This window comes from Manis pentadactyla, chromosome 11 (genome assembly GCF_030020395.1).
Source record: "Manis pentadactyla isolate mManPen7 chromosome 11, mManPen7.hap1, whole genome shotgun sequence".
Lineage (NCBI taxonomy): Eukaryota > Metazoa > Chordata > Mammalia > Pholidota > Manidae > Manis > Manis pentadactyla.
Genome location: NC_080029.1, coordinates 112,024,260 through 112,038,517, shown reverse-complemented (window position 1 = coordinate 112,038,517; position 14,258 = coordinate 112,024,260). Strand labels below are relative to the sequence as shown.

At 36.8% G+C, this 14,258-nt stretch overlaps 1 protein-coding gene across 1 annotated transcript in view; it reads left to right on the top strand.

Moving 5' to 3' along the window:
• The first annotated feature begins 16 nt into the window (after positions 1 to 16).
• The window catches only part of HERC1 (HECT and RLD domain containing E3 ubiquitin protein ligase family member 1), a 211,431-nt gene continuing 197,189 nt past the window's right edge, over positions 17 to 14,258 (top strand). Inside the window, exon 1 of the mRNA XM_057488876.1 lies at positions 17 to 168. The gene's annotated coding sequence lies outside the window, so the exon portion shown is untranslated. The remainder of the gene's footprint in view (positions 169 to 14,258) is intronic.

The following is a 14,258-nucleotide window of genomic DNA, read 5'->3' as shown; positions in this document are numbered from 1 at the left end:
ACCGCGAGACTCGCCTGCGGCCTCTGCCGCCGCCTCTTACGTCTTTCCCTTTGACAAGTTGCCGCTGCTGCAGCAAAAATAAAGGACGCGGCCGCCGTAGCTGCTGCCGAGCCGTGCTCGGGTTGTCGGAGCCGCGCCCCAGCGCCCCCAGCTCCGGAGCAGCGTACGGTAAAGTCTCCTCTTCTGCCCTCTTGGCTGCCTGTGCGTGTGTCCGGCCGGCCAAGCAAGGCAGGCCCGGGCCGTTCCGGGACAGCCGCGGAACGGGGCCGCCGGGGTCCCGGTTGAGCGGCAGGCGGAGGCCTGAGAGAACCTCCCGGCGCGGTGCGGCCCCCCCGGCCCCAGAGGCCTCTCGCCGCCCGGGCGCCTACAGAACCGCGTTAGAAGCCGGGCCCCTCGCCCCAGAGGGCGGAGGGACCCGCCCCTCCAGCGGCTCGCTGTACCTGTACGTCGGTCGCGTCTGTGACCTTCTCCCCCAGCCCTTTTTTCCGCTAACGAGCACCCCTCCCCCGGCCTGCGCTTGGGTCGGGGGGCGGCGGCCCGACTTCCTTTCGGGATCCGAGGAGAGTCGCGACTACGGTGCCCCGTCGCCGGCCGCCTTTTGAAGGGTGGAGGTTGGGACAACGTCTCTTTTCTCCTTTCTTCTGCTTTTAGATGGGGGCAGCTTTTCATCGGGTAAACCTTTCTGCTAATCTCCGGTCTCGATAAAATAACAGTTTATAAAGCCACTGCTACCTGGAGGGAAGACGAGATGCATTGTTTAGTCTGTGGGGTGAGATGAAATTGACGATGACAGGAGCTGTCTCAGGAAACGTGGTGGAACCTATTCTGTGATGGGTGGCAGGTTCATGGGAGACACGCAGAGGACCGGAGTTGGTACCACTTCTCCCAGGAGGTTATGTAAAAGACATGCTTTCCATTCTAGAGAGCTGTGAAACACAGGGACAGAATTCGCCTTAATTTCAAAATAATGTCCATAATGCTGTAGAAAATAGGGATAGTCAGAGTAATAGTAATACTAATCTGAACTATAACCTATTCTTGTAATTCCATTTCCAAAGGTATCATTTCATGGTTAACATTTTGGTTTATTTTCTAACAGACATTTAATTTTTTCAAATAGTACTTGGGTCAGCCTTAATTGGGACTTCCCGATTCTATATATGTTCCAAAAATGATTTGTTTTATTTGCGTCACTTCTTTGGCCTGTTTGATTAAACCTGGTTACTTGTTGATTAGCACTGGCTGTACCCCTGTCATCGCTATCTCTTCCATTGGGCTCTCTTCCAAAATGATTGTTAAATGGTTTAAAAATCATTTAAAAATTATTACCTACTAAGAACTTTTCTTACAATTCTGCCTGTGGAGGTTGCTGAAAAGGAGCAGTGTTAGTGGAAAGCAAACAGACTATGATTATTCAGGGTGGGAAGAAACCTGTTTACCTCCGGATTTATAAAACTGATTTCTTTTGGGTATTTTTAGACCTCAATCGTTATGTGACATTGTTTCATAGTGCTTTTGGGATTGGGATGTAATGGATATGCGCCTTTGAGTGTGTAGGTTTGTATAGTGTGTGTTTATACAAGCTAAATTGAGTGTTTTAGGTGCATATATGCATGGGTTTGTGTATAATGCACCTATACACATTTGTATATCTTGGAAGTGAGTTAAAATGTATTGTTATATTATTTGAGAAAAGAAAGCATTAGGCAGGGCAAAGAGTAGTCATGTTATATTTCCCCCACATCACATGGCAGGATTATATGGCAGAATGAGACATCTAGGGAGGTTGGAAATCTGGAGGCTTTTAAAAATAGGATAGATTGTCATCTGTCTGGGGTTGTCTTTGGAATAGATTAAATGGTCTATTAAGACCTGTTGTAATTCTAAACTTTTATGAATTTCGCTTTACCTAAGGTTCTTATCACTTTGCTTCTTAAAGTTCTAGTCATGCTGTTTGCATGTGGCACTTACCCATTTGTTTGCTGGTCATGCATTCCTCTCCCAAATGCAGGAATCCTGGTGGTGCATGGAGGAGAAAGCAAATGTAAAGGTGTCACTTAGTTTGCTTATTAATAACATAAACATCTCCTGAAAATTCTGTTTGATTAAAGGACTTTCAAAGACTGTTGTTATCGGGTTGAATTGGTTAGTAGAGGCTGCATATAATAAATAACAATATAATTCTAATGTCCAAAGCTTTTCCCAAAAAAGACTAAATTACTCCTTAATATTTGAAATAAAAGACTGGATACATTGGATGGCTTAATCTTTTAAAATTCAGATTTTTCAGCACTTAAAATAACAATAATGATGACTTTGTGTTTTTGGGGTGTGAAGAAGTGTGTTAGGATGAAAGCAAATTGATGTGAAACAAAATTTGAATTTTATAGTTGGACAACTGTAATAATAAATAACAAACTTACTATAATTTTTTGAAGATAATTTTTTAATGTAAATGAAAGTTTGGCTTAACAGACAGATAAAATTTGTTATTATGGGCACATACCACAGATTATCATGATGTTGAAAACATAAAAAATTGGTCATGTCATTATAAAGTGTATAAGGCCAGTAAAGTCATAACAGCTAGCAATTTTTTTTTGACTAAAAGAAGTATAGGGAACATAAAATAAATAATTTACTTTTTTAGATTGCCAGATCTGATTTTTATGATTTTTGTTTGTTCTGCTGTCACTTACTGGGCTGTCTAGATTAATGAAAATATTAAATTCCAGATGAGATCCCTGAGAATGGAAATATGACAGTAGCATAAGATGATCTATTGATATAATTTACTTATTTACTTTTAACTGTTTATTTTGAAATAATGTTAGACTTACAGAAATGTTGCTAAGATAGTACAGAGAGTTCCTATATACACCCAGCAACCGCTAATGTTGGTGATCTACGTAACCATAGTACACTGATCAAAATCAGGAAATTAGCATTGGTATAATCCTACTAAGCCACAGACTTTATTTGAATTTCACCAGTTTTTCCCATAATGTCTTTTTTTCAGTTTCAGCATCTAATCCAGGATCCCACATTACATTTAGTTGTATCTTCTTAGTTTTCTTCGGGATGTGATAGTACTTCAGTTTTTCCTTGTCTTTCATTATCTTGACACTTTTGATGAATACTGGTTAATTATTTTGTAGAATTTTCACATTTGGAATTTGATGTTTTTCTCCTCATTAGACTGAGGTTATGTAAGTTTTCCAGAAAACCACTGAAGTGACGTGTCCTTCTCAGTGCATATTAGAGGGTACATAGTGTTGATATATGTCTTACTGCTAATATGCTTGATTTCTTTGTTAAGGTGGCCTCTGCTTTATTCTCCACTGTAAAATTACTACTGTTCTTCCTTTCGTAATTGATCCAGATCTTGGGGGAGGTACTTTGAGACTATGCAGATATACTTACTATTTCTCCTCAAACTTTCTCCTGCTTATTTTAGCATCCATTGGTGGATCTTGTCTGCAACAGTTATTATTGTGGTGGTTGCTTATTGGTGATTTTGTATTTCCCTCATTCCTTCTACATATATTACTGAAATTCTTCTGCAAGGAAGAGATGTCCCATCCTCATTTATTTATTCAGTTATCTGAATAATTTATATATTTATATATAAGTATTGTATTTATTTATATAAGTATTATCTCATGGGTATTTATTTTATTCTATCGGTAATCCAATAGTGTCATTTTATTGCTCAGATTGTTCCAGCTTTGGCCTTTAGGAGCTCTTTCAGGTTGGCCTTCACCCTTTTTGGAGCATTTCCTTGTATTCTGGCACCATTGCTCATCTTGTATCTTTCTTTGTGCCACTCTTATAATCAACCACCCCTCTAAGAAGCCCTGGTTTCTTTTATTGCAGGATAGAATTTAAATCAAGATCTGGATGGTAGGCATGTTCATTGGGCTGCCATTGCTTATAGGCCCTCAGAGGACAGAGCTAGGAAATACATGTACATACACTAACCCACCCAGCATGCAGGTGAGCACACAAAAATGTTCACTAGGATTCATATTGATGTCTTTATTCCAGTCTAACACCTCAAGGTTCCTTCCAAGCTATCTCCTTTTCTTACTGTAACTTTTTTGTGAGAAACCTGGCTCTCATTTTCAATAGCAAACTAACTTAATTGGTTAACTTTTAGAATGCACATCAAGTAGTTACCAATTGCTAACCCATACCCTTATGAGAAACATTTTCTAAGTGCAGTATTTGTGTACAGTTTTTTTTTGTCTTTAGCCTTACAGTATCTAGTCAAAATATTGCTTTCTAAATCTACCTAGGTTAGTTTTTTTTCCCCACTCCCTTTAGTGTGGTTGGTTAGGGTTAGAAGTGTAGTTAGGTTCTTTATGTACTATTTGAGGTATGTTTTGAGTTCTCCCAGTCCTGGTTGATTTTAATTTCTTATTTATTTAGATATATGAAACATTACTATTATAAATATTACTACATAAAAAGATATACTCAGAGAAGTATCACTCCTTATTCCTACTACCGCATTCCTATTACCCCCTTTTCCCCACCTCTTTTCCATGCCCTGTAGATAACCAGTCTCTTCATTTTTTGGTTTATCCTTTGATTATTTCTTTCACACAAATGAACAGATTGTGTGTATTTCTAATATTCCTTTTTTTTTTTCCTCATACAGGTTTTTAAATTGAGATAAAATTCACATACCACAAAACTCACCCTTTTAAAGTATACAGTTCAGTAGTTATATTCACAAGGTTGTGTAACCATCACATGTCTAATTCAGGAACATTTCCTTCATCCAAAAAGAAACCCTGTATCCATTAGCAGTCACTTCCCATTTCCCCCTTCCCCAGCCCCTGGTAACCACTAATTTGCTTTCTGTTTGTATGAATTTGTCTGTTCTGGACATTTCATGTAAGTGGAATCATATAATATACTGCCTTTTGTGCCTGGCTTCTTTCATTTAGCATAATTATTTCAAGGTTCATCCATATTGTAGCGTGCATCAGTATTTTATTCCTTTTTGTGGCTGGATGGTATTCCATATATGAATATACCACTTTTTGCTCATCCATGCATCAATTTATAGACATTTCGTTTTTCATTTTTTGGCTATTATGAGTAATACGGCTATGAACATTCCTGTACAAGGTTTTGTGCGGACATAGGTCTTTAATTCCTTTGGGTATATACCTAGAAGTGGAACTCCTCAGGCATATGGTGACTTTATGTTTGACTTTTTGAGGAACTGCCAAACTGTTTATTCCCTTTTTTCTTGTATGAAGGTATAAGATACATAGATATAACAAGTTATAGATACTCTTTTGCACTTTACTTTTTTAACTTAATAATATATCCTGAAATTCACTCCAAATCAGTTCATTCTTTTGAAGAAATACTTTTCTTTTTTTTTTTTTTTTACAGCTGTTTAGTACTCTGTGGGTTGTTACCTGTGTTTTACAATTATAAACAATGTTTCAGTAAATGACCAGTGCATATATATTTTTGTATTATTAGAAATGTATCTTCAAGGTAGATTCCTGTAAGTGGGATTGCTGGGTCCAAAGTTAAGTGTATACAGTAGTTCCCCCTTATCCACAGTTCCAATTACCTGTTATCAACCCTGGTCAGAAGGTCACTAGTAGCCTAATGCTTTGTCACAAGATTTACATCATTCACCTCACTACAGCTCATCATGTAGGCATTTTATCATTTCACATCATCATCATAAAAAGGATGAGTTCAGTACAGTGATACTTTGAGAGAGAGGGACCACATTCACATAACTCTTACTTCCCTCAGTTTCTTCTTTTTTTTGAATTGAAGAGTGGTTGATATTTAATTCAGGAGACAAGAGTCATTTGACATTATATACATTTCAAAATCTTCACCACAGTAAGTGAATTACCATTCAAAGTAATTCATCTATCACAATCACCATACAAAGTATTTACAATATTATTGACTGTATTCCCTGTGTTGTATCTTTTATCTCTGTGGCTTTCTAACTCAAAGTTTGTACCTCTTAATCTCCTTCACCTATTTTGCCTATTTTCCACTCTCCTCTGCTCTAGTAACCACCAGTTCTATATATTTATGACTCTGTTTCTGTTTTTGCTGTTGTTGGTTCACTGTTTTATTTTTTAGATTCCACATGTAAGTTAAATCATTTGGTATTTATCTTTCTCTGTCTGACTTATTTCACTTAGCATAATATCCTCTAGGTCTATCCATGTTCTTGTGAATGGCAAGTGTCATTCATTTTTTTATGGCTAATAATTCATTGTGTGTATATATCATGTCTTCATCCATTCATCTATTGATAGACAGGTTGCTTCCATATCTTGGCTATTGTAAATAATGCTGCAGTAAACATAGGGGTGCATTTATCTTTTTGAATTAGTGTTTTTGTTTTCTTCAAGTAAATACCCAGAAGTAGAATTACGGGATCATATGGAATTTCTATTTTTAATTTCTTAAAGAATTTCTATGTTTTCTGTAGTGGCTGCACCAATTACATTCCTACCAACAGTGTACAAGGACTTTCCTTTCTCTACATCCTCTCTAACACTTCTTGTTTTTGTCTTTTTGATTCCAGCCATTCTGAATCATATGAAGTGATAATCTAATTGTGGTTTTGATTTGCATTTCCCTGATGATGAGTGATGTTGAGCAGTTTTTCATGTGTCTGTTGGTTATCTGTATTTCTTATTTGGACAAAATGGCTGTTCAGGTCCTCTGTACATTTTTTTTTCTGGTGTTGAGTTGTAAGAGTTTTATGTATTTAGGATATTAATACCTTATTGGATATATCATTTGCAGATATCTTCTCCCATTCAGTAGGTTGCCTTATTGTTTTGTTGACGGTTTGCTTTACTATGCAAGAGCTTTTTAGTTTGATGTACTCCCAGTTTATTTTTGCTCTTGTTTCCCTTGCCTGGAGAAGCATATCTAGAAAGGAACGCTAAGGCTGATGTCCAAGAGTTTACTGCCTATATTTTCTTTTAGGAGTTTTATAGTTTCAGGTCTTACATTTAGGTCTTCAATCCATTTGGAGTTTATTTTTGTATATAGTGTAAGAAAGTGGTCATTCTTTTGCATGTAGCTGTCCAGTTTTCCCAAGACCATTTATTAAGGAGACTGTCTTTCCCCATTGTATATTCTTGCCCTCTTTGGTCATAGATTAATTGACCATATAAGCCTGGGTTTATTTCTGGGCTCTCTATTCAGTTCCATTGATTGATGCTCTCGTTTTTGTGCCAGTACTATAGTATTTTGATATCTATGGCTTTGTAGTGTAGTTTGGAATCAGGGAGCCTGATAACCTCCAGCTTTGTTGTTCTTTCTCAAGATTACTTTTGCTATTTGGGGTCTTGTGATTCCATACAAATTTTAGGACTATTTGTTCTAGTTTTATGAAAAATGTCATTGGTATTTTGATAAAGATTGCATTCAATATGTAGATTGCTTTGGGTAATATGGACGTTTTAACAATATTACTTCTCCCAATATATGAACACAGTATATCTTTACATTTATTGCAAAATCTTCAATTTCTTTTACCAATGTCTTAAAGTTTTCAGAGCATAGGTCTTTCACTTCCTTGGTTAAATTTATTCCTATGTATTTTTTTATGCAATTGTAAATGGGGTTGTTTTCTTAATTTCTCTTTCTGCTAGTACATTATAAATGTATAGAAATGCAACATTGATTTTGTATCTTGCAGCTTCACTGAATTGATTTATTAGTACTAATAGTTTTTTGGTGGGAACTTTAGGGATTTTTTCTCTATATGGTATTATGTCATCTGTAAATAGTGACAGTTTTACTTCTTTCTTACCAATTTGGGTGCCTTTTGTTTCTTTTCCTTGTCTGATTTCTGTGGCTAGGACTGCGAGTACTATGTTGAATAAAAGTGGTGAGAGTGGGCATCTTTGTCTTGTTCCTGATCTTAGAGGAAAAGCTTTCAGCTTTACACCATTGAATAAGATGTTAGCTGTGGGTTTGTCATATATGGCCTTTCTTATGTTAAGGTATGTTCTGCACTCTGTGCCTACTTTGTTGAGAGTTTTTATCATAAATGGATGTTGAATTTTGTCTGCATCTGTTGAGATGATCACATGATTTTTGTCTTTCCTTTTGTTACTGTGGCATATCATTTTTATTGATTTGTGGATACGAAACCATCCTTGCATCCTTGAATTAAATCCCACTTGACTGTGGTGAATGATGCTCTTAATGTTTATTTGAATTTGGATTGCTGATATTTTCTTGAGAATTTTTGCATCTGTGTTTGTAAGGGGTTGTAGTCTGTAATTTTCTTTTTTTTTCTTTTGCTATCATTAATCTACAATTACATGAGGAACATTATGTTTACTAGACTCCCCGCATCACCAAGTACCTCCCACAAACGCCATTGCAGTCACTGTCCATCAGCATAGTAAGATGCTGTAGAATCACTACTTGTCTTCTCTGTGTTGCACATCCCTCCCCATGCCCCCCCCACTATACATGCTAATCATAATGCCCCCTTTCTTCCCCCCCCCCTTATCCCTCCCTTCCCACCCATCCTCCCCAGTCCCTTTCCCTTTGGTAACTGTTAGTCCATTCTTGGGTTCTGTGATTCTCCTGCTGTTTTGTTCCTTCAGTTTTTTCTTTGTTCTTGTACTCCACATATGAGTGAAATCATTTGGTACTTGTCTTTCTCCACCTGGCTTATTTCACTGTGCATAATACCCTCTAGCTCCATCCATGTTGTTGCAAATGGTAGGATCTGTTTTCTTCTTTTGGCTGAATAATATTCCATTGTGTATATATACCACATCTTCTTTATCCATTCATCTAATGATGGACACATAGGTTGTTTCCATTTCTTGGCTATTGTAAATAGTGCAGCGATAAACATAGGGGTGCATCTGTCTTTTTCAAACTGGAGTGCTGCATTCTTAGGGTAAATTCCTAGAAGTGGAATTCTTGGGTCAAATGGTATTTCTATTTTGAGCTTTTTGAAGAACCTCCATATTGCTTTCCACAATGGTTGAACTAATTTACATTCCCACCAGCAGTGTAGGAGGGTTCCCCTTTCTCCACAACCTTGTCAACATTTGTTGTTGTTTGTCTTTTGGATGGTGGCCATCCTAACTGGTGTGAGGTGATATCTCATTGTGGTTTTAATTTGCATTTCTCTGATGACTAGCGATGTGGAGCATCTTTTCATGTGTCTGTTGGCCATCTGAATTTCTTCTTTGGAGAACTGTCTGTTCAGCTCCTCTGCCCATTTTTTAATTGGATTATTTGCTTTTTGTTTGTTGAGGTGCGTGAGCTCTTTGTATACTTTGGATGTCAACCGTTTATCGGATCTGTCATTTATGAATATATTCTCCCATACTGTAGGATGCCTTTTTGTTCTATTGATGGTGTCCTTTGCTGTACAGAAGCTTTTCAGCTTGATATACTCCCACTTGTTCATCTTTGTTTTTGTTTCCCTTGCCTGGGGAGATATGTTCATGAAGAAGTCGCTCATGTTTATGACCAAGAGATTTTTGCCTATGTTTTTTTCTAAGAGTTTTATGGTTTCATGACTTACATTTTGGTCTTTGATCCATTTCGAATTTACTTTTGTGTATGGGGTTAGACAATGATCCAGTTTCATTCTCTTACATGTAGCTGTCCAGTTTTGCCAACACAACTGTTGAAGAGGCTGTCATTTCCCCATTGTATATCCATGGCTTCTTTATCGTATATTAATTGACCATATATGTTTCAGTTAAAATCTGGACTCTATTCTGTTCCACTGGTCTGTGGGTCTGTTCTTGTGCCAGTACCAAATTGTATTAGTAGAACTTGAAGTTGGGAAGTGAGATCCTCCCTACTTTATTCTTCCTTCTCAGGATTGCTTTGGCTATTCGGGGTCTTTGGTGGTTCCATATGAATTTTAGAACTATTTGTTCCAGTTCATTGAAGAATGCTGTTGGTATTTTGATAGGGATTGCATTGAATCTGTAGATTGCTTTAGGTAGGATGGCCATTTTGACAATATTAATTCTTCCTAACCAAAAGCATGGGATGAGTTTCCATTTGTTAGTGTCCTCTTTAATTTCTCTTAAGAGTGTCTTGTAGTTTTCAAGATATAGATCTTTCAGTTCCTTGGTTAGGTTTATTCCTAGGTATTTTATTCTTTTTGATGAAATTGTGAATGAAATTGTTTTCCTGATTTCTCTGTCTGCTAGTTCATCATTAGTGTATAGGAATGCAACAGATTTCTGTGTATTAATTTTGTATCGTGCAACTTTGGTGAATTCAGATATTAGTTCTAGTAGTTTTGGAGTGGAGTCTTTAGGGTTTTTTATGTACAATGCCATGTCATCTGCAAATAGTAACAGTTTGACTTCTTCTTTACCAATCTGGATTCCTTGTATTTCTTTGTTTTGTCTGATTGCCATGGCTAGGACATCCAGTAATATGTTGAATAACAGTGGGGAGAGGGGGCATCCCTGTCTTGTTCCCGAACTCAGAGGAAAAACTTTCAGCTTCTCACTGTTAAGTATGATTTTGGCTGTGGGTTTGTCATATGTGGCCTTTATTATGTTGAGGTACTTGCCCTCTATACCCATTTTGTTGAGAGTTTTTATCATGAATGGATGTTGAATTTTGTCGAATGCTTTTTCAGCATCTATGGAGATGATCATGTGATTTTTGTCCTTTTTTTTGGTGATGTGGTAGATGATGTTGATGGGTTTTCGAATGTTGTACCATCCTTGCATTCCTGAGATGAATTCCACTTGGTCATGGGGTATGATCCTCCTGATGTATTTTTGAATTCAGTTTGCTAATATTTTGTTGAGTATTTTTGCATCTATGTTCATGAGGGATATTGGTCTGTAATTTTCTTTTTTGTGGGGTCTTTGCCTGGTTTTGGTATTAGAATGAGTTTGGAGGTATTCCTTCCTCTTCTGTTTTTTGGAAAACTTTAAGGAGAATGGGTATTATGTCTTTCTGTATGTCTGATAAAATTCCGTGGAAAATCCACCTAGCCCTGGGGTTTTGCTCTTGGGTAGCTTTTTGATTACCGATTCAATTTCATTGCTGGTAATTGGTCTGTTTAGATTTTCTGTTTCTTCCTTGGTCAGTCTTGGAAGGTTGTATTTTTCTAGGAAGTTGTCCATTTCTTCTAGGTTTTCCAGCTTGTTAACATATAGATTCTCATAGTATTCTCTAATGATTCTTTGTGTTTCTGTGGGGTCCATCATGATTTTTCCTTTCTCCTTTCTGATTCTGTTGATGCGTGTAGATTCTCTTTTTCTCTTAATAAGTCTGGCTAGGGGCTTATCTATTTTGTTTTTTTTCTCAGAGAACCAGCTCTTGGTTTCATTAATTTTTTTCTATTGTTTTATTCTTCTCTATTTTATTTATTTCTTCTCTGATCTTTATTATGTCCCTCCTGCTGACTTTGGGCCTCATTTGTTCTTCTTTTTCCATTTTCAGTAATTGTGACTTTAAACTATTCATTTGGGATTGTTCTTCCTTCTTTAAATAAGCCTGGGTTGCTATATTCTTTCATCTTAAAACTGCCTTCGCTGTGTCCCACAGAACTTGGGCTTTGTGCTGTTGTTGTCATTTGTCTCCTTATCTTGCTTGATCTCTATTTTGATTTGGTCATCGATCCATTGATTATTTAGGAGCATGTTGTTAGGCCTCCATGTGTTTGTGAGCCTTTTTGTTTTCTTTGTACAATTTATTTCTACTTTTATGCCTTTGTGATCTGAGAAGTTCGTTGGTAGAATTTCAGTCTTTTTTAATATACTGAGGCTCTTTTTGTGGCCTAGTATGTGGTCTATTCTGGAGAATGTTCCATGTGCACTTGAGAAGAATGTGTATCCTGCTGGTTTTGAGTGTAGAGTTCTGTAGATATCTATTAGGTCCATCTGTTCGAGTGTGTTTTTCAGTACCTCTGTGTCCTTACTTATTTTCTGTCTGGTGGATCTGTCCTTTGGAGTGAGTGGTGTGTTGAAGTCTCCTAAAATGAATGCATTGCATTCTATTTCCTCGTTTAATTCTGTTAGTATTTGTTTCACATATGTTAGTGCTCCTGTATTGGGTACATATATATTTATAATGGTTATATCCTCTTGTTGGACTGACCCCTTTATCATTATGTAATGCCCTTCTTTGTCTCTTGTTCCTTTCTTTGTTTTGAAGTCTATTTTATCTGATATTAGTACTGCAACACCTGCTTTTTTCTCCCTACTGTTTGCATGAAATATCTTTTTTATCTCTTGACTTTTAGTCTGTGTATGTCTTTGGGTTTGAGGTGAGTCTCTTATAAGCAGCATATAGCTGGGTCTTGCTTTTTTATTCATTCTGTTACTCTGTATGTTTTGATTGGTGCATTCAGTCCATGTACATTTAGGGTGATTATTGAAAGATATGTACTTATTGCCATTGCAGGCTTTAGATTTGTGCTTACCAAAGGTTCAAGGGTAACTTCTTTACTATCTGTCTAACTTAACTTGCTTATTAAGCTATTATAAACACAGTCTGATCATTCTTTATTTCTCTCCCTTCTTATTCCTCCTCCTCCATTCTTTATATGTTAGGAGTTTTATTCTGTACTCTTTTGTGTTTCCTTTGACTACTTTTGTGAGTAGTTGATTTTAGTTTTTGCCTTTAATTAGTATTTGGTTGGTCTGCTTTCTTTGATGTGATTTTATTTTCTCTGGTGACATCTATTCAGCCTTAGGAGTGCTTCCATCTAGAGCAGTCCCTTTAAAATATTCTGTAGAGGTGGTTTGTAGGAGGCAAATTCCCTCAACTTTTGTTTGTCTGGGAATTGTTTAATCCCTCCTTCATATTTAAATGGTAATTGTTCTGGATACAGTATTCTTGGCTCAAGGCTCTTCTGTTTCATTGCATTAAATATATCATGCCATTCTCTTCTTACCTGTATGGTTTCTGTTGAGAAGTCTGATGATAGCCTCATGGGTTTTCCTTTGTAAGTGACCTTTTTTCTCTCTCTGACTGCCTTTAGTACTCTGTCCTTGTCCTTGATCTTTGCCATTTTAATTATTATGTGTCTTGGTGTTGTCCTCCTTGGGTCCCTTGTTTTGGGAGTTCTGTGGGCTTCCATGGTCTGAGAGACTATTTCCTTCCCCCAGTTTGGGGAAGTTTTCAGCAATTATTTCTTCAAAGACACTTTCTATCCCCTTTTCCCTCTCTTTTTCTTCTGGTACCCCTATAATGCGAATATTGTTCCATTTGTATCGGTCACACAGTTCTCTTAATATTGTTTCATTCCTGGAGATCCTTTTATCTCTCTCTAACTCAGCTTCTCTGTGTTCCTGTTCTCTGATTTCTGTTCCATTAATGGCCTCTTGCACCTAATCCAGTCTATTCTTAAGTCCTTCCAGAGATTGTTTTATTTCTTTTTTTTTTTTTTTTTTTTATGTTTTCAGTGTTTTTATTTTTGTATTGAGGTATAATTGACATATAACATTTGGTTCACGTGTACAACATAATGATTCAATATTTGTATATATTGTGATATGATCACAATAAGACTAGTTAACATACATCGCTATACATACAAAACTATCTTGTGATGAAGAGTTTAAGATCTTAGCAACTTTCAAATGTTCAATACAGTATTAACTATAGTCACCATACTGTGCATTACATCACCAGGACTTATTTTATAAATGGAAGATTTTATCTTTTGACCCCCCTTCACACATTCTCCCACCCCCACCTCCCACCTTTGAGAATCTTCAATCTGTTCTTTGTATCTGGGCTTGTTTTTTTTTTTTTTTTTTTTTTTTTTTTAATTAATAATTATTTTTTATTGAAGGGTAGTTGACACACAGTATTACATTACATGAGTTTCAAGTGTACAACACAGTGGTAGAACATTTATATACATAATTCTAGGTTCCAGCTATCACCCTACCAGGCTGTTACAATATCTTGACCATATTCCCTATGCCGTACATTACATCCCAGTTACTAATTTATTTTACCATTGGAAGTCTGTCCTTTTTTTTTTTTTTTGTGAGGGCATCTCTCATATTTATTGATCAAATGGTTGTTAACGACAATAAAATTCTGTATAGGGGAGTCAATGCTCAATGCACAATCATTATTCCACCCCAAGCCTAATTTTTGTCAGTCTCCAATCTTCTGAGGCATAACAAACAAGTTTTTACATGTAGAACAAATTCTTACATAATGAATAAGTTACATAGTGAACAGTACAAGGGCAGTCATCACAGAAACTT